Here is a 13441-nt window from a genome sequence, read left to right as displayed (position 1 = left end):
GCACAAGCATGATATTCCTACCATGCGTTGAAAAAAAAGAAATACTTACCGAATGGGAAACCAGAATCTTAATACTCAGCCAACCGATTCAGATGCATAAGGGTAAGATAGATTTGTCCGTCTTGGAGGGGGACAATATGACAGAGTCCACCGTGATCAAGGGCGAAACGGCTTGTAACAAAAGCAATGTCTAAAGAACACATTTATGGGAACGGTCGAGGAGGGCGTCTTTTTTTAGCTCCACATTATTCCACACCTTCGCACCGGTCCCACTGTTTTAGTGTTAGTTCCAAACCAGACGTCAGTCTGTTCGAAAACCTCACCTGAATTGAAATTCTCTAATGAATGAATAAGTGGTCTCACTCTCCGGACCCAGATGGCCACACAGCTGCATATTGTACGGATATATAATAAAGTGCAGTGAAAATGTCAAGTCAAGTGTTCCTTTATTAATCCCCTTGGGGGAGAGAAATCCAGCGCATGGCATTTATGTGGAAGTAATCAGTTGCCAGGCAACGGTTTTAAACCTCTGGATGTAGGTGATTTACACTTCATAGGGACGCACGCACTAATAAAAGAGGTGAAGGAAACACAAACTCTGTGACATGTCTGAAAGATAAGCCCTTCACTCGAGGGAGAGTTGGCAGGACGAGGGGCTCCGACGGTGGCAACCAGGAAGAAAGAGTGCAAAGTTAGATGACTGCAGTCCACATTGGCCACTTGATATTGCTGGGAGAACTGGCGGTTGCATGGAGATTGTTACAGCACTTAGCACCAAACAGCTGTTAGGCGTTATCAGTAGTGAATAAATTACCACCTATATGGACCTGTTGGTAACTTGAAGCGAAACACTGCGAGACAATTATTAGATGATCCCGTTCACGAAAACCGTGCTTTCATACCGGTTGATACACTGAATAGTGATATATACCATATGTCTCGCTCAGGCACGTTCTTATGCCAAACCTTAATGCATACCAACCTGTAGAGTATAGGTCCCTGGCATCCTGTCTGTCATGCATGGGAAATTACAGAATTCACATAACAGCCTCATTCAAAAACATGAGAAAAAATGAGGGCTGTGAATCCGCCCTCTCACATTTCCCTTCAGACTGAACACTACTCGACTCCTTAATTCCTACACGAAAAGAAAATGCAGGGTGTGTTAGTTTCATATTTCACTCACCCCCGTCTTCATATCTGTACAGTATATACGTCAGTGAATATTCATGACCACAAATGACTGAAGGAACTTGACGGTAGCAATAACCGTAGGTGAAATGGGAAGCTTAGTAATATTTCAGAGACGCCGTAGACTAATAGAGCTACCTGGGATCCAGAAACTGTTGATTTATTCCTGCTATATCTTTTCTCTCTTTCAGACATGCCTGCAATGTGCTGAATACAAAGTAACACGGGAAGAAGCAGTTGTTTTCTTCTGGATGGCATAGGGCCATGGCAATCTCACAGGTATTGATTTTCTCAGTTTGGGAGCTAAAGTTGAGGAAGGGTATTAACATTATGCTTGCAGACTCTACACCTGAAGTAAACAGAGCTCAAATAAAATGCGTTCCTTCCTTGATTTGCAGCAAAGCACTTGATTTAAAAGCTGCACTGTGGACCATGGGAGAAGAAAAAGGACTACAAATATATTTATAAAAAAAGATATACATATATATATTCAGAATTATTCTTGTGCCATCATGCTGGTAAATCAAAACAAGATCTCTGTGAGGCATGAACCAAACATAACCCTTGAACATACTGTGTCTTACGCATGTGTATGAAAAGTTAAACAGTGACTTGTAGCTTTCTAGTTTCAAACCAGGTTCCAGGTTGGTGCCATATGGTGAATAGTTGTGAAAATATTCTATACAAAGGTTTTCCCTTACTTTGCTGAGGTTCACATTTTCCTACATCGGGCGATTTTAAAAGTCCTGTTGCACTCAGAGCAAGATCATACAATAAATGTTTCTGAATAGACGGGTGACATAGTCAATAAAAACGATAGTTCACATTCTGTTGACTCTTCCCTTTTCCTTCCACTAGACTAGATTAGTGTTGCCAACTCTGACATGCAACCCTCTATAAGCATACTGTATCAGTGTACCGTAGATAACACTGAGAGCAAAACATTGATCCTGTCTCATTTGTTTAATAGAATCCTCCATAAAACAAATCAAAAGGAAGGATTTCCGGCGAACCATCAGACTCATCAGTTCCACCGAATGTATACGCCCATTGAGGTCATAAATTAACTCATAGAGAGACAGCTATGCAGCCCTAATGGCAGCGACTTGCACGATTCCATTCTTGTCAGAAAGAGTAAGAAGGGGAACAGAGACTTTCAGTCAAATGAAAGAGTCTGACTAAATGAAAGGAAGGCTTTCTTTGCAAATGGCCACATATTCATTTGAAAAATGTGATACCTTCTCAACAGGGAGGAAAAACTCATTATTCATTATATACATATGAACTCATTGGATATATTCAGACCTTTAAGAAATCCAGAATTGAGATTATTTTTTGAGCAAGCAGTTTTTTTGTGTTTTTATTTTATTTAGCCATTTGTTTAAATTATCTATATTCCTGAAAGCCTTTAAGAATTAAACCCTTCAATAGACCTCTCTGGAGAGAGAAGGGGGCAGTATTAATCCATGGATGTTTTTACAGGGAAGAAAATATGGAAGGAATAATGTAATCCTCTACATAGCCTATGGTGCCGCCACTGAATATTGCCTACAGCTCGGCATGCTACTCTGGAACAATATGGTTCCAGTCAATTAATAAATTGGTTTGTATGCATCTCTATGCATGCACACTTGGACTGTTTTTCATTATGAAAATGCCATGTCATTCTGATGATTAATTTTAAGATGGATGCACAGCACAAGAGTTTAATGTTTCTCGTCTGTAGACCTGGGGCAGGGATTTATTTTTTTTGTCTGCTACAGTATGTGATATTCTCTGTCAGATGGAAATACAAACATGGCAGAATTTTCAGAGAGCTTGTGCTGAGATAATGTCACTATGAATTGTGATGTAATCCAACGTAATGGGGAATTATAAGATCTGACAGCTATTTTTAAGAATCTAGGTTCATTGATAATATACTACAAACAAACAAATAAACAAACAAACAGGCATTTGACATAGGAACGTTTCCTAATTCTTTGTCACATTGTAAAGTAGCAGCCCTGTTTTCTTTGTGTACACTATCTTCTCATGTTTTCTATTTAGAAGTTAGGTTATAGGTTCTGCAATTTTCTTGGTTGGGAAAGTTAGGGATTTAGGGTACGTTTACGTTTGTTATGGCACTGCTCTGCTCGGAAGCTTAAAAAAAAAATGACAACAATAAACTGCTACTTTGACCTTTTGATGATTGTTTCATGGCTCTCCATGGGAGTTGGAAGTAGAGTGGGGGCACTTGAACATGTGGGGCCCAGGTTCCCCTAGGCCAGGGGGCCATAACACATGGAAAACACAAAGGATTGTTTCCTAATTCCTCTGAGCCCCTGTTTAACTGTCCCTGCTTTATGACTGGGTTCATCCCGGTGCTCGTCACATGACCTTCCCCACACTTTGTTCTTTATATTCACTACATCTAAAAGAAATGTGTGTGTGTGTGTGTGGCGAGGGGGGGGGGCGGGGGGCTAGGGAAAGAGAACAACCCATCCTCCATAAGAAAGAGCTCCACATTTGGCTCCATTTCCTGAGTGAAATATAACTTTGTGATCTTCGGCTAAAACCCCCCAAGTCAAGTTCCATCACCGCAGAGTTGCTATGCCTCAAATAATTTAATGAACTGTCACCGTGGAGAAAAAAAGGGGTAATTCTCCCCCCCCCCCCCCCCCCCCCCCCCCTCCCTCTGTAGGGTGTCACCATTTTGTGAAGGAAGAGGCGGCCATGGCTGTCGTGTACCTCGGCTCAGATCAGACGCGCAGCATGGAAAGTTGTCAGTGGGACGGCTCTCGCTGAGCTTTTGAATATGCATCCGTGTGTGACTTCCCCCCCGTGTGACACAGCCAGTCCCATTTTCCACAAATCCTCTCATTTGACGGGACAGGCTCTCCCGAGCCCCCCCCTCCCCCCTCTCTCTCTCCCGCTGCTCTATCCCTCGTCTGACATGAGGCATGGGGAGTTACAGTACTTAAGAGACACAAGTTACAGGGGAACTTCCACCCTCAAATAGAATTCCCGTAGGGTGTTTTATCTTATTTTATTATATTTTAATTAATTTTCTCTTTCTTTTAAGTATGTGTGTATGGTGTTTGTTCAAATATAAGTCAATAAACATTATACAAAAATATAAATATAAAAATATGATATAGAATTCCCATACAATGTTTTAAGTTATTCTATTTATAAAAATGTTATTGTAAGTATGTGTTTATTCAAATACAATAAATAAAGATATTAAAACAAATATAAATGTAAATATAAACAAATGGTATTTGTGCAATATTGTACAGCTCGGTATTGATTTGTGGATATTGAACATGTCTCTCCTGAAGCTGACAAGCCTCTAGCAGTGATGTCATCAAGAGACAAATCCATAGACAGTGAATGGTGGAATGACTCCCATGACACTGAGAGTAACCATGATGATTTCACTGGGGACATGGGTACCTGTTTTCATTAAGAGGTTTAATGCCTACGTTGAAATAAAACGTCTTTGGACGTGATAGCTCAAACAAACAGGGCCCACAAAGCCTGTCTCTAACTCATTGTCAACAAACCCGACTCCAAAAAGTATCAATTGATGACAATCTTGAATTCAAGTGCTGATGCTCCGATTTCCAGTTCAGACAGTTGTCTGAGTAGATAGTGACTGTCCAAGATCACTGGAATAACACTGTGTGTATCCTGTTCTAGGGTGGATTCTTCCTTTAACTGGCCAGGCGTATAGCCTGCGTATAGTCATGATGGCCGTCACATCACAATTTACAGTACTCAAAGCCACACTCCTTGTTTGAGTTAAATGCACCCAAGTTTCAGCACTGTTGGATCATTGTTACTCAGCTGATAGAGTTGTACCCTTCCTGCTGACTTGTAGTACAGAACTTGTAAGTCGCTTTGGATAAAAGCGTCAGCTAAATGACGAAATGTAAATGTAAATGTAAAAAAGACAAAAAATTGTTAAGTTTTTGGGTGCACTTCTAATTAAAGGAAAAATCGGGTTCTTCCGTTTACCTAATCCTAAAACAGAGCCTCATCAATGAGTACTGTGGCTCCAAGGATTAGACGTGAGGATGCTTCAAGAAAACCTATTTTCTACAGTCTGTGGTGTGTTACAAATACTTGTTCCGTCCTTTTTTCCCATTTGCTTTTAGTTAGCATGTCATTGTGTTTTTCTGTCCCTTTTAAATCCCTCACCCCCAGTGTTGCTTGTATTTTTATTGTTTGTTTGTAATACAAAAAAAGTGTTCAGTGTTCCTCTTCGTCTGTCGTGTGCTGTCGTCTGGGAATCTGGATCTGTCCACCCTTCACATGGGATTTCCTCCCCGTGACATCCCTCATTTAGGGCTATTCATTTAGTAGCAGCTAGGGATGTCCGATATTATCGGCCTACCGATATTATCGGCCGATATTGGCATACAAATGTGATATCGGAAAATATCGGTATCGTTTTTTTTTCTACATTTATTTAACCTTTATTTATCCAGGCAAGCAAGTAAGAACAAATTATTATTTTATTTATTGTCAAAGTATCCATGATGTTGTGTTAATTACACGACAAGAGATATGTAATGTTAATTACCTGAAATTATTCAGTTTTTTGGGGGGGGGGGCCTGCATATATCGGTATCGGGTGATATCGGTATCGGAAAAATTAAGAGTTGGACAATACCGGTATATCGGTATCGGTAAAAAAGCCATTATCGAGCATCCCTAGTAGTAGCCTAACCGTTGCCTAGCTGCTGATCATACTGAGCATCTCCACATGAAAACAGACAAAAAAGGGTGCTATTTGTGTTGTAGACTAATCTGAAATAAATTGGAGTTTGAGTCATAACACAGAAGGGAGGCACGTATTAAAACGTATGACTTATTATTAGATTATGCTATTTACAGTACAATGAGGCATGGCCAGACTGTCCAATTGATATTGTAGCGTAACCATACACATAATTAATAATATGACTCGGGGACACCACTGTTCATTTTAAGGACATACCAGATGAACAGTCGACTCGTTATGTCAGGCTCATCATCACAGTAGTGAGTATTTGACTCTGAAGTTGGACTCATTATGTTTTCAAAACGGAAACAGTTACTGTAGGTTTAATTAAAAGAAATTAAATGGTATTGCTAAACACAAGACATGAGGTTAGGGCAGGGGTCAGCAACCTTTACTATCAAAAGAGCCACTTTTCCCCCGTCCCACAAAATAAAATGTTCAGGGAGCCGCACAACCTATTTACCCTTAAAATGAAGATAACACAGTGTATAACATTTTATATATCCCCAAGCATACCCCACATTTAGCATAAAACACCTGACAATTGCGATTTATTATACTTTATACTTATAGCACACAGTTTGTTGCATTAATGGGATTATAAAGCAACAAAAAGAAAAAATTTGACTTTTTAATTGCTGTTTTTACCTGTTATAACAAAGAAAAACCTCAAACTCTTATGAAGTGGAGAAAAAATACTGGCTGTGTAGACCTATTTTTTAATAAAAAACAGAAGAGGAGACAAAACACTGGTGTCTGTAGACCGACTTTGAAATAAAACCCTGAACTATTCAGGTATATTTGAGTCCTTCCCTTATTTGTGGAACATTTATAAAATAAAAGTAGTCCACTTTGAAAAAAGTGTTATGGTTTGTAACCGACCCCAAACGCAACGGCACAGAGAGAGTTGTTTTCAGAGTTAGCCAAAAACAAGGGCGTGTTTATTCTCAGAGTCACAAGATTGAATTAGGTGGAAAACAGAACAAACAGGGAATCTGGCATGTGAAGAATGTCTTGCGGCTATGCAGATTCTCCCAGACGGTGTTGGTGAGGAATTTGCTTGTGACGTCTGAGCCGCTCTGCAGATCCCCCCAGCATACACTCCAGATGGAACACGGAGGGAGAGAGAGAATCCCAGTTAGCTCAGCGCACAACAGATAACAGAGAGGTGACTGATCCAAATTAATATCCAAGTGACTTGATCTTCGGTGTGATACACACTGTTAGCAGAGTCCAGAGAAAAAACAATACGGTAATCCAAAGAGTAAATCCAACAACAAAAAATAGGTGAGAACAGTATAACAAAAACGGGATCTCTTCGGTGTTTCACAAACACACAAAAAACTGGTGATCCAAAAAGACTGTTTCAAAAACTCACCAAAGCGCAACGCGTAAAGCGGGCAGATAAACGAGGCGTAGCTTCGTACGGGGAATCAGGTTCTCCAAGGGATACTTCACGAGAGTCCTGGAGAGCAACAGACAGCGAACGGGAAAGAAAGGCAGATGCAGGGAATATTCAAAACGATCCAACCTCGATATTAGGGGGAAAAGAGTATATAAAGCCCTCTGGGGCGCTGATTAGAATACACATCAGGTGCGTGATGGTAATTCATACTTGACTTAGAAGTGTGCGTTCAGCCACGGACCAATCATCACAGAATCCTCACAGGAACCTTAAAGGAACGGAGCGTGGCGGGGAATGCAATTAATCAACAAAGTACCTTAAAGGAACGGAGCGTGTGGCCGGGAACGGACCAATCATCACAGTACTTTAAGAAGCCTGTTGTGGGGAAAGAACCAATCCTCACAAAAAGACTACCATGTGTACTGTAGACCTGCTTTGAAATAAAACACAGAAAAGGAGAAAAAACACTTGCATCTGTAAACCTACTTTGAAATAAAACCCTGAACTATGCAGCTCTATTAGAGTCCTTCCCTTATTTGTGGAAAATCTATAAAATAAAAAGTACATTTTATCGTTGTTCGCAAATTTCGCACCACATATCAGGCATACAGGTAAGCCTTTTGTTGACTAAATATCTTAGTTGATGAAATATTTTTTCATTTCAGTGTCACAGTATGACAGCGATATCCAAAATAAATAAATAAATAAAATAACAAATATTTTTAATTTTTTTGGGCCAGGGAGCCGCAGCTGATTGGCTAAAGAGCCGCATGCGGCCTCGAGGCCGCAGGTTGCCGACCACTGGGTTAGGGTGATACTAGGAGTGGAACACATTGACAGTAATCCTGATAATCACCTGATTTGATGATTCAATACTTCAATAATTCAATATTTTTTTAGTACTGAAAACTGGGGGCGACAGTGGCTCAGGAGGTAGAGCAGTCGTCTGGTAATCGTGAGGTTCCCAGTTCCATTCCCGTTCCTCACAGACAGCGTGTCGAAGTGTCCTTGAGCAAGACATTTAACCCCAAATTGCTCCCGATGTGCAGGTTGGCACCTTGCATGGTTGCCTCTGCCATCGGTGTGTGAATGTGTGAGTGAATGGGTAAAATGTGAGGAACAAATGTAAAGTGCTTTGGATAAAAGCACTTTACCATGAGGGCGGTTAGGTGGCGTAGCGGAGATTGCGTTCGTCACCAACCCCGGAGCTGTGAGCTGGATTCGCCTGTTCAAATCCAGCTCACAGCTCCGGGGTTGTCACCAGCTTGGCTGGCCGTTCACACTAATACAATTGGCTGTATTAAAGGGTGGGAGAAGCTGGCGGGGTGGGTCCGGGTCGTTGTAAACAGCGACTCCTACAGTTCGGTCGGGGCGCCTGCTAAGCGCGGATAGGACCTGAGTGGGATAGTGTGATCCTTCCACACGCTACGCCCTCTCAGGGAGGATCCGCGCTGCCAGGTGAAAAGAAGCGGTTGATTGGCTGGACGTGTGTCGGAGGAAGCACGTGATAGCCTCCACTCTCCCAGATGATCTGACTGTGGGGGGTAAGTGCGCAGCGACCAGGAAGGGGATTGGGAATTGGCATACGACTAACATTGGGATGGGAGAAAATCGGAGGAAAATGGAGAAAAAAAAAAAAAAAAAAAAAAAAAAAGCACTTTACCATTTACCTTAACTCAAAGTCGGCTGATTGGAATTACTGATTACTTATGAGCTTTAGCTCTGAGGTCAATTGAATGACAGGTTAGGCTATAAACTTGCAGATACACAGACAACTGGATTTGAGATTAGTATAATTGGTATTGAAATACCTACTCTAACCCAACTTATCTTAGCCTAATAGATATTAATTTACATTGATTCTCAACATGCCGCACATGACCATGCTCACAAGGATACTCTCTGAACAGTGTTGACGAGGGCAGCAAGGAGGAAAAGAGGTCCCTCTTCTTGGTGTTGGTCTCGTCTCTCAGGTGTCCAGGATGGTCCAGTCTGAAAAGGGCTATAACAGTTCAGTGTCTTTGAAAAGAGTCTTTGGTTCTCAACTAGGTATCGAGTGGAGCTTGATATAGGCTAGTTATCTTTAGTTCGCACAGGCAACAGTTCAGTTGGAATCAATGCAGTATAGCCAGGTTGTCAGGCCACAGATCTTAATGATCACAGATTTTAATGATTTGATTCAAATGTATTGTCATTATAAATGTAACAGTACAGTGCAGTAGCAATATACAATGTACAGGTTGTAAGATAACAGTGTTTCTAGCCTTTAATCTTTTCTCTCACTCGTCACCTGCTGCTCCGTGACTGGCCTCCACGTTGCGTCATTTTACTTGGATATCTCATTAGCTGTCTCACACTGTATCAACCCCTGTTAGTACATCCGTAGTCAGAAGAAACTACACTGCAACGTGATCTCTTTCCTGATGTTTATTTTCATAAACATAGCTTCGTACGAGATGTAACCCATTCTGTAATGTCCTTGAACCGTCTTTGAAGAAAAAACTAATTCTCCACCGTCTCTTCTCTCATTAGTCCAATGGTTCTGAGGCCTCGTCGTAGCCAACAACCATTCCCTGTTAGCCGAAGCTAGCGATGATGTGGCACTTCCCCTCCCCCACCCAGCGAGGGTGAGGAGGGATCTCAAAGTCTCTGATCAGCACGTCTGCTCGATTCTACGTCGTGTCTTAATCTATCTTACCCCAGAAGGAACTGACATCTCATAACATTCTCCCTATAGCAACGGGCCCGCCCCCTCTTCTCGTTACTACGTGACACGCTACCATGGCAACGGCTGGTCACCTTTAATACACTAAACGTCCTCTTCTATCGAAGTCGAACTCTTCCCATAGCTCTCTGACCAAACCTCCCCCACCAGCGGCCTGTTATCTCCTCTGTTGAACAACTCGGCCGACGACGACCTTGGCACTCACACACCCTGCTTGCTGCTCTCTACCATGGAAACACACTGGCTGCCGGCTACTTTTAAGATCTATAGATCCGTCTGAGTAGATGCTGTCACCCACCGATATATACATTATATACACATTGAAAAACATAGATTCCTTCAATCCTCCCTTTGATTCTTAATCAACCTTCAGAATCAACAAACTACCTGGTTTTTCAATCTACTCGGCTGTCATTTTAACGTACACTGCCCCCTTCCCCCGTGCCCGAGGAAAGATGCCAGCATCTCGTCAGAACTGTGATCTCGTTGGTCGATGCCTACCGTGCCTCCCCCGGGGGACCAGGGAACAGGGACCAGGGAACACACATCAACATAACGACACCCAGAGAAACCCACAGCCACTTAGCACTCCCTTGGCCACCCCTTGTTGTCTTTGGGATCCCTCCCCAAAATAAACTCACCTCTCCCCTCCCTTGATCCTGCTAGAGAAATGGTTTATCTGTCCCGAGAGGACTATATTAACATACTACAGGAAAATTGTAATAAATCCCCCCCCCCCCCCTATATATACCTTATATATCTATATATAAATCCTCAATAAGGTTTTCAACCTATCTTATACTTCTGTAAATTATTATCAATGAACACACAGGACTTCATGCTACTTCGTCTTGTCTGTCGATCTCTTGATTGACTCGGGAAGGAAGTCCCTGTTTGTCCATGATTCAACAATAAACACGCCCATGAACTCTTTTCATTTGTTTCAAATGCCTCAAAACAGTGTCTCTTTACACAGGAAAATTCGCAGAGTCAAATTTACTCAAATTGAGTAAAATTTTACTCCCAAAAAGACAGTATTGGCTCCGACTCCAGATAGAGTGAAAATGACTCTTGTCACAGAGTTAAATCTTCAGAGTTATTTCTACTCCATTTAGTGTTAACATTTAACTCTACAAAATACCAACTTACTCCATTTAGCATAAAGTAAAAACAACTCTAACATCTATAGAGTTATTTTTCACTCAATATAGAGATATTTTAAGTTATATTTCACTCAATATAGAGTGGTATTTTAATCAATATAGAGTTATATTTTCACTCAATAGAGTTATATTTCACTCAATATAGAGATATTTTAAGTTATATTTCACTCAATATAGAGATACTTAAAGTTATATTTCACTCAATATAGAGTGGTATTTTAATCAATATAGAGTTGTAATTCCCTCAATATGGAGTTGTAGTTCACTCAATATAGAATAGATTTCACTCGATATAGAATATCATATTTCACTCAATATAGAGTGGTATTTTAATCAATATAGAGTTGTAATTCCCTCAATATGGAGTTGTAGTTCACTCAATATAGAATAGATTTCACTCGATATAGAATATCATATTTCACTCAATATAGAATTAAATAATAATTTACTCTGGAATAATACATTTAAAATAAACGGGGGCAAAGCAGAAATCAGTATTTAACAATGCACTTTTATTTGCAACATGCAGGCATATCCTTTGGGATGCAAACAGTTTTACAACAGCGTGTGAGAATCATGACTTCAAGGGGCAATCGATAGAAAAAAAAATTAATAAAATAAGATTCATCAATAAGCTTGTGCAATCTTTGTTTTCAGTTGCCAAGAAATTTGAAATTCCTAGTACCTTGGACTTAAAGGTCTATGATGACTTAAAACACTGAAGTCGACAAGGAGGCGTTTCAGTTGGGATGCAAACAGTTTTACAACAGCGTGTGAGAATCATGACTTCAAGGGGCGATCGATAGAAAGAAAAAAAGGTCATTAATAAAATAAGATTCATCAATAAGCTTGTGCAATCTTTGTTTTCAGTTGCCAAGAAATTTGAAATTCCTAGTACCTTGGACTTAAAGGTCTATGATGACTTAAAACACTGAAGTCGACAAGGAGGCGTTTCAGTTAAAGAAACCAGACATGGGTGTGTTGGAGATTTGTTCACCCCAAGTTGCTTATTAACATGGAGCCTAGCCTCATCCAAAATGTCACACAGGTACTGTATATGTTTGTACTTTGAAATGATCTTTGTTTCTATACGCCCAATGTAATGTAACATAGTAAAAAAAAAAAAAAAAAACACGTCTGAGGAAGAACTTGCTTGGTGTGGATCCTTCCTAATCTTTTTACATTACACTTGTCAAACATTCCTCTCTTGCTAATCACACTTGGTATATGTCTACGTGATTGTTAGATTCAGTGAGCCCCTCTGCAAACAACTCCATTATATACAAAAATCACCATGACTTCAAGGCTTCATGGGGAGAGTAATCGATAGAAAAAAGGTCATAAATAAAAGACAATTACATTTTGGCCTCTGTAAAGTGACAGCAGCATCTGCACCCTTTTAAAAAGGGATAGCTCACCCAAAAAAAGAAATCTACCAATTACACACCCCATGAATCCTTGAATTCATGGAGATTTGTTTGTTTGTCGCATTCCTGAGCCAATAATTCAAGCCAGTCATCAAATTATTGGCTCAGGAATGCAACAAAAAGAAATCACCATGACTTCAATTAAGGCTTCATGGGGAGAGTAATCGATCAATTACATTTTGGCCTCTGTAAAGTGACAGCAGCATCTGTACACCCTTTTAAAAAGGGATAGCTCACCCAAAAAAAGAAATCTACCAATTACACACCCCATGAATCCTTGAATTCATGGAGATTTGTTTGTTTGTCGCATTCCTGAGCCAATAATTCAAGCCAGTCATCAAATTATTGGCTCAGGAATGCAACAAAAAGAAATCACCATGACTTCAATTAAGGCTTCATGGGGAGAGTAATCGATCAATTACATTTTGGCCTCTGTAAAGTGACAGCAGCATCTGTACACCCTTTTAAAAAGGGATAGCTCACCCAAAAAAAGAAATCTACCAATTACACACCCCATGAATCCTTGAATTCATGGAGATTTGTTTGTTCGTCGCATTCCTGAGCCAATAATTCAAGCCAGTCATCAAATTATTGGCTCAGGAATGCAACAAAAAGAAATCACCATGACTTCAATTAAGGCTTCATGGGGAGAGTAATCGATCAATTACATTTTGGCCTCTATATAAAGTGACAGCAGCATCTGTTCACCCCAAAGAAATAAAAGAAAACTAATAGTGTTCATCCCCAGTGCAATAGTTC

This window comes from Notolepis coatsorum (assembly GCF_963971535.1).
Source record: "Notolepis coatsorum genome assembly, chromosome: 11".
Lineage (NCBI taxonomy): Eukaryota > Metazoa > Chordata > Actinopteri > Aulopiformes > Paralepididae > Notolepis > Notolepis coatsorum.
Note: the sequence above shows the minus strand (reverse complement) of the source record.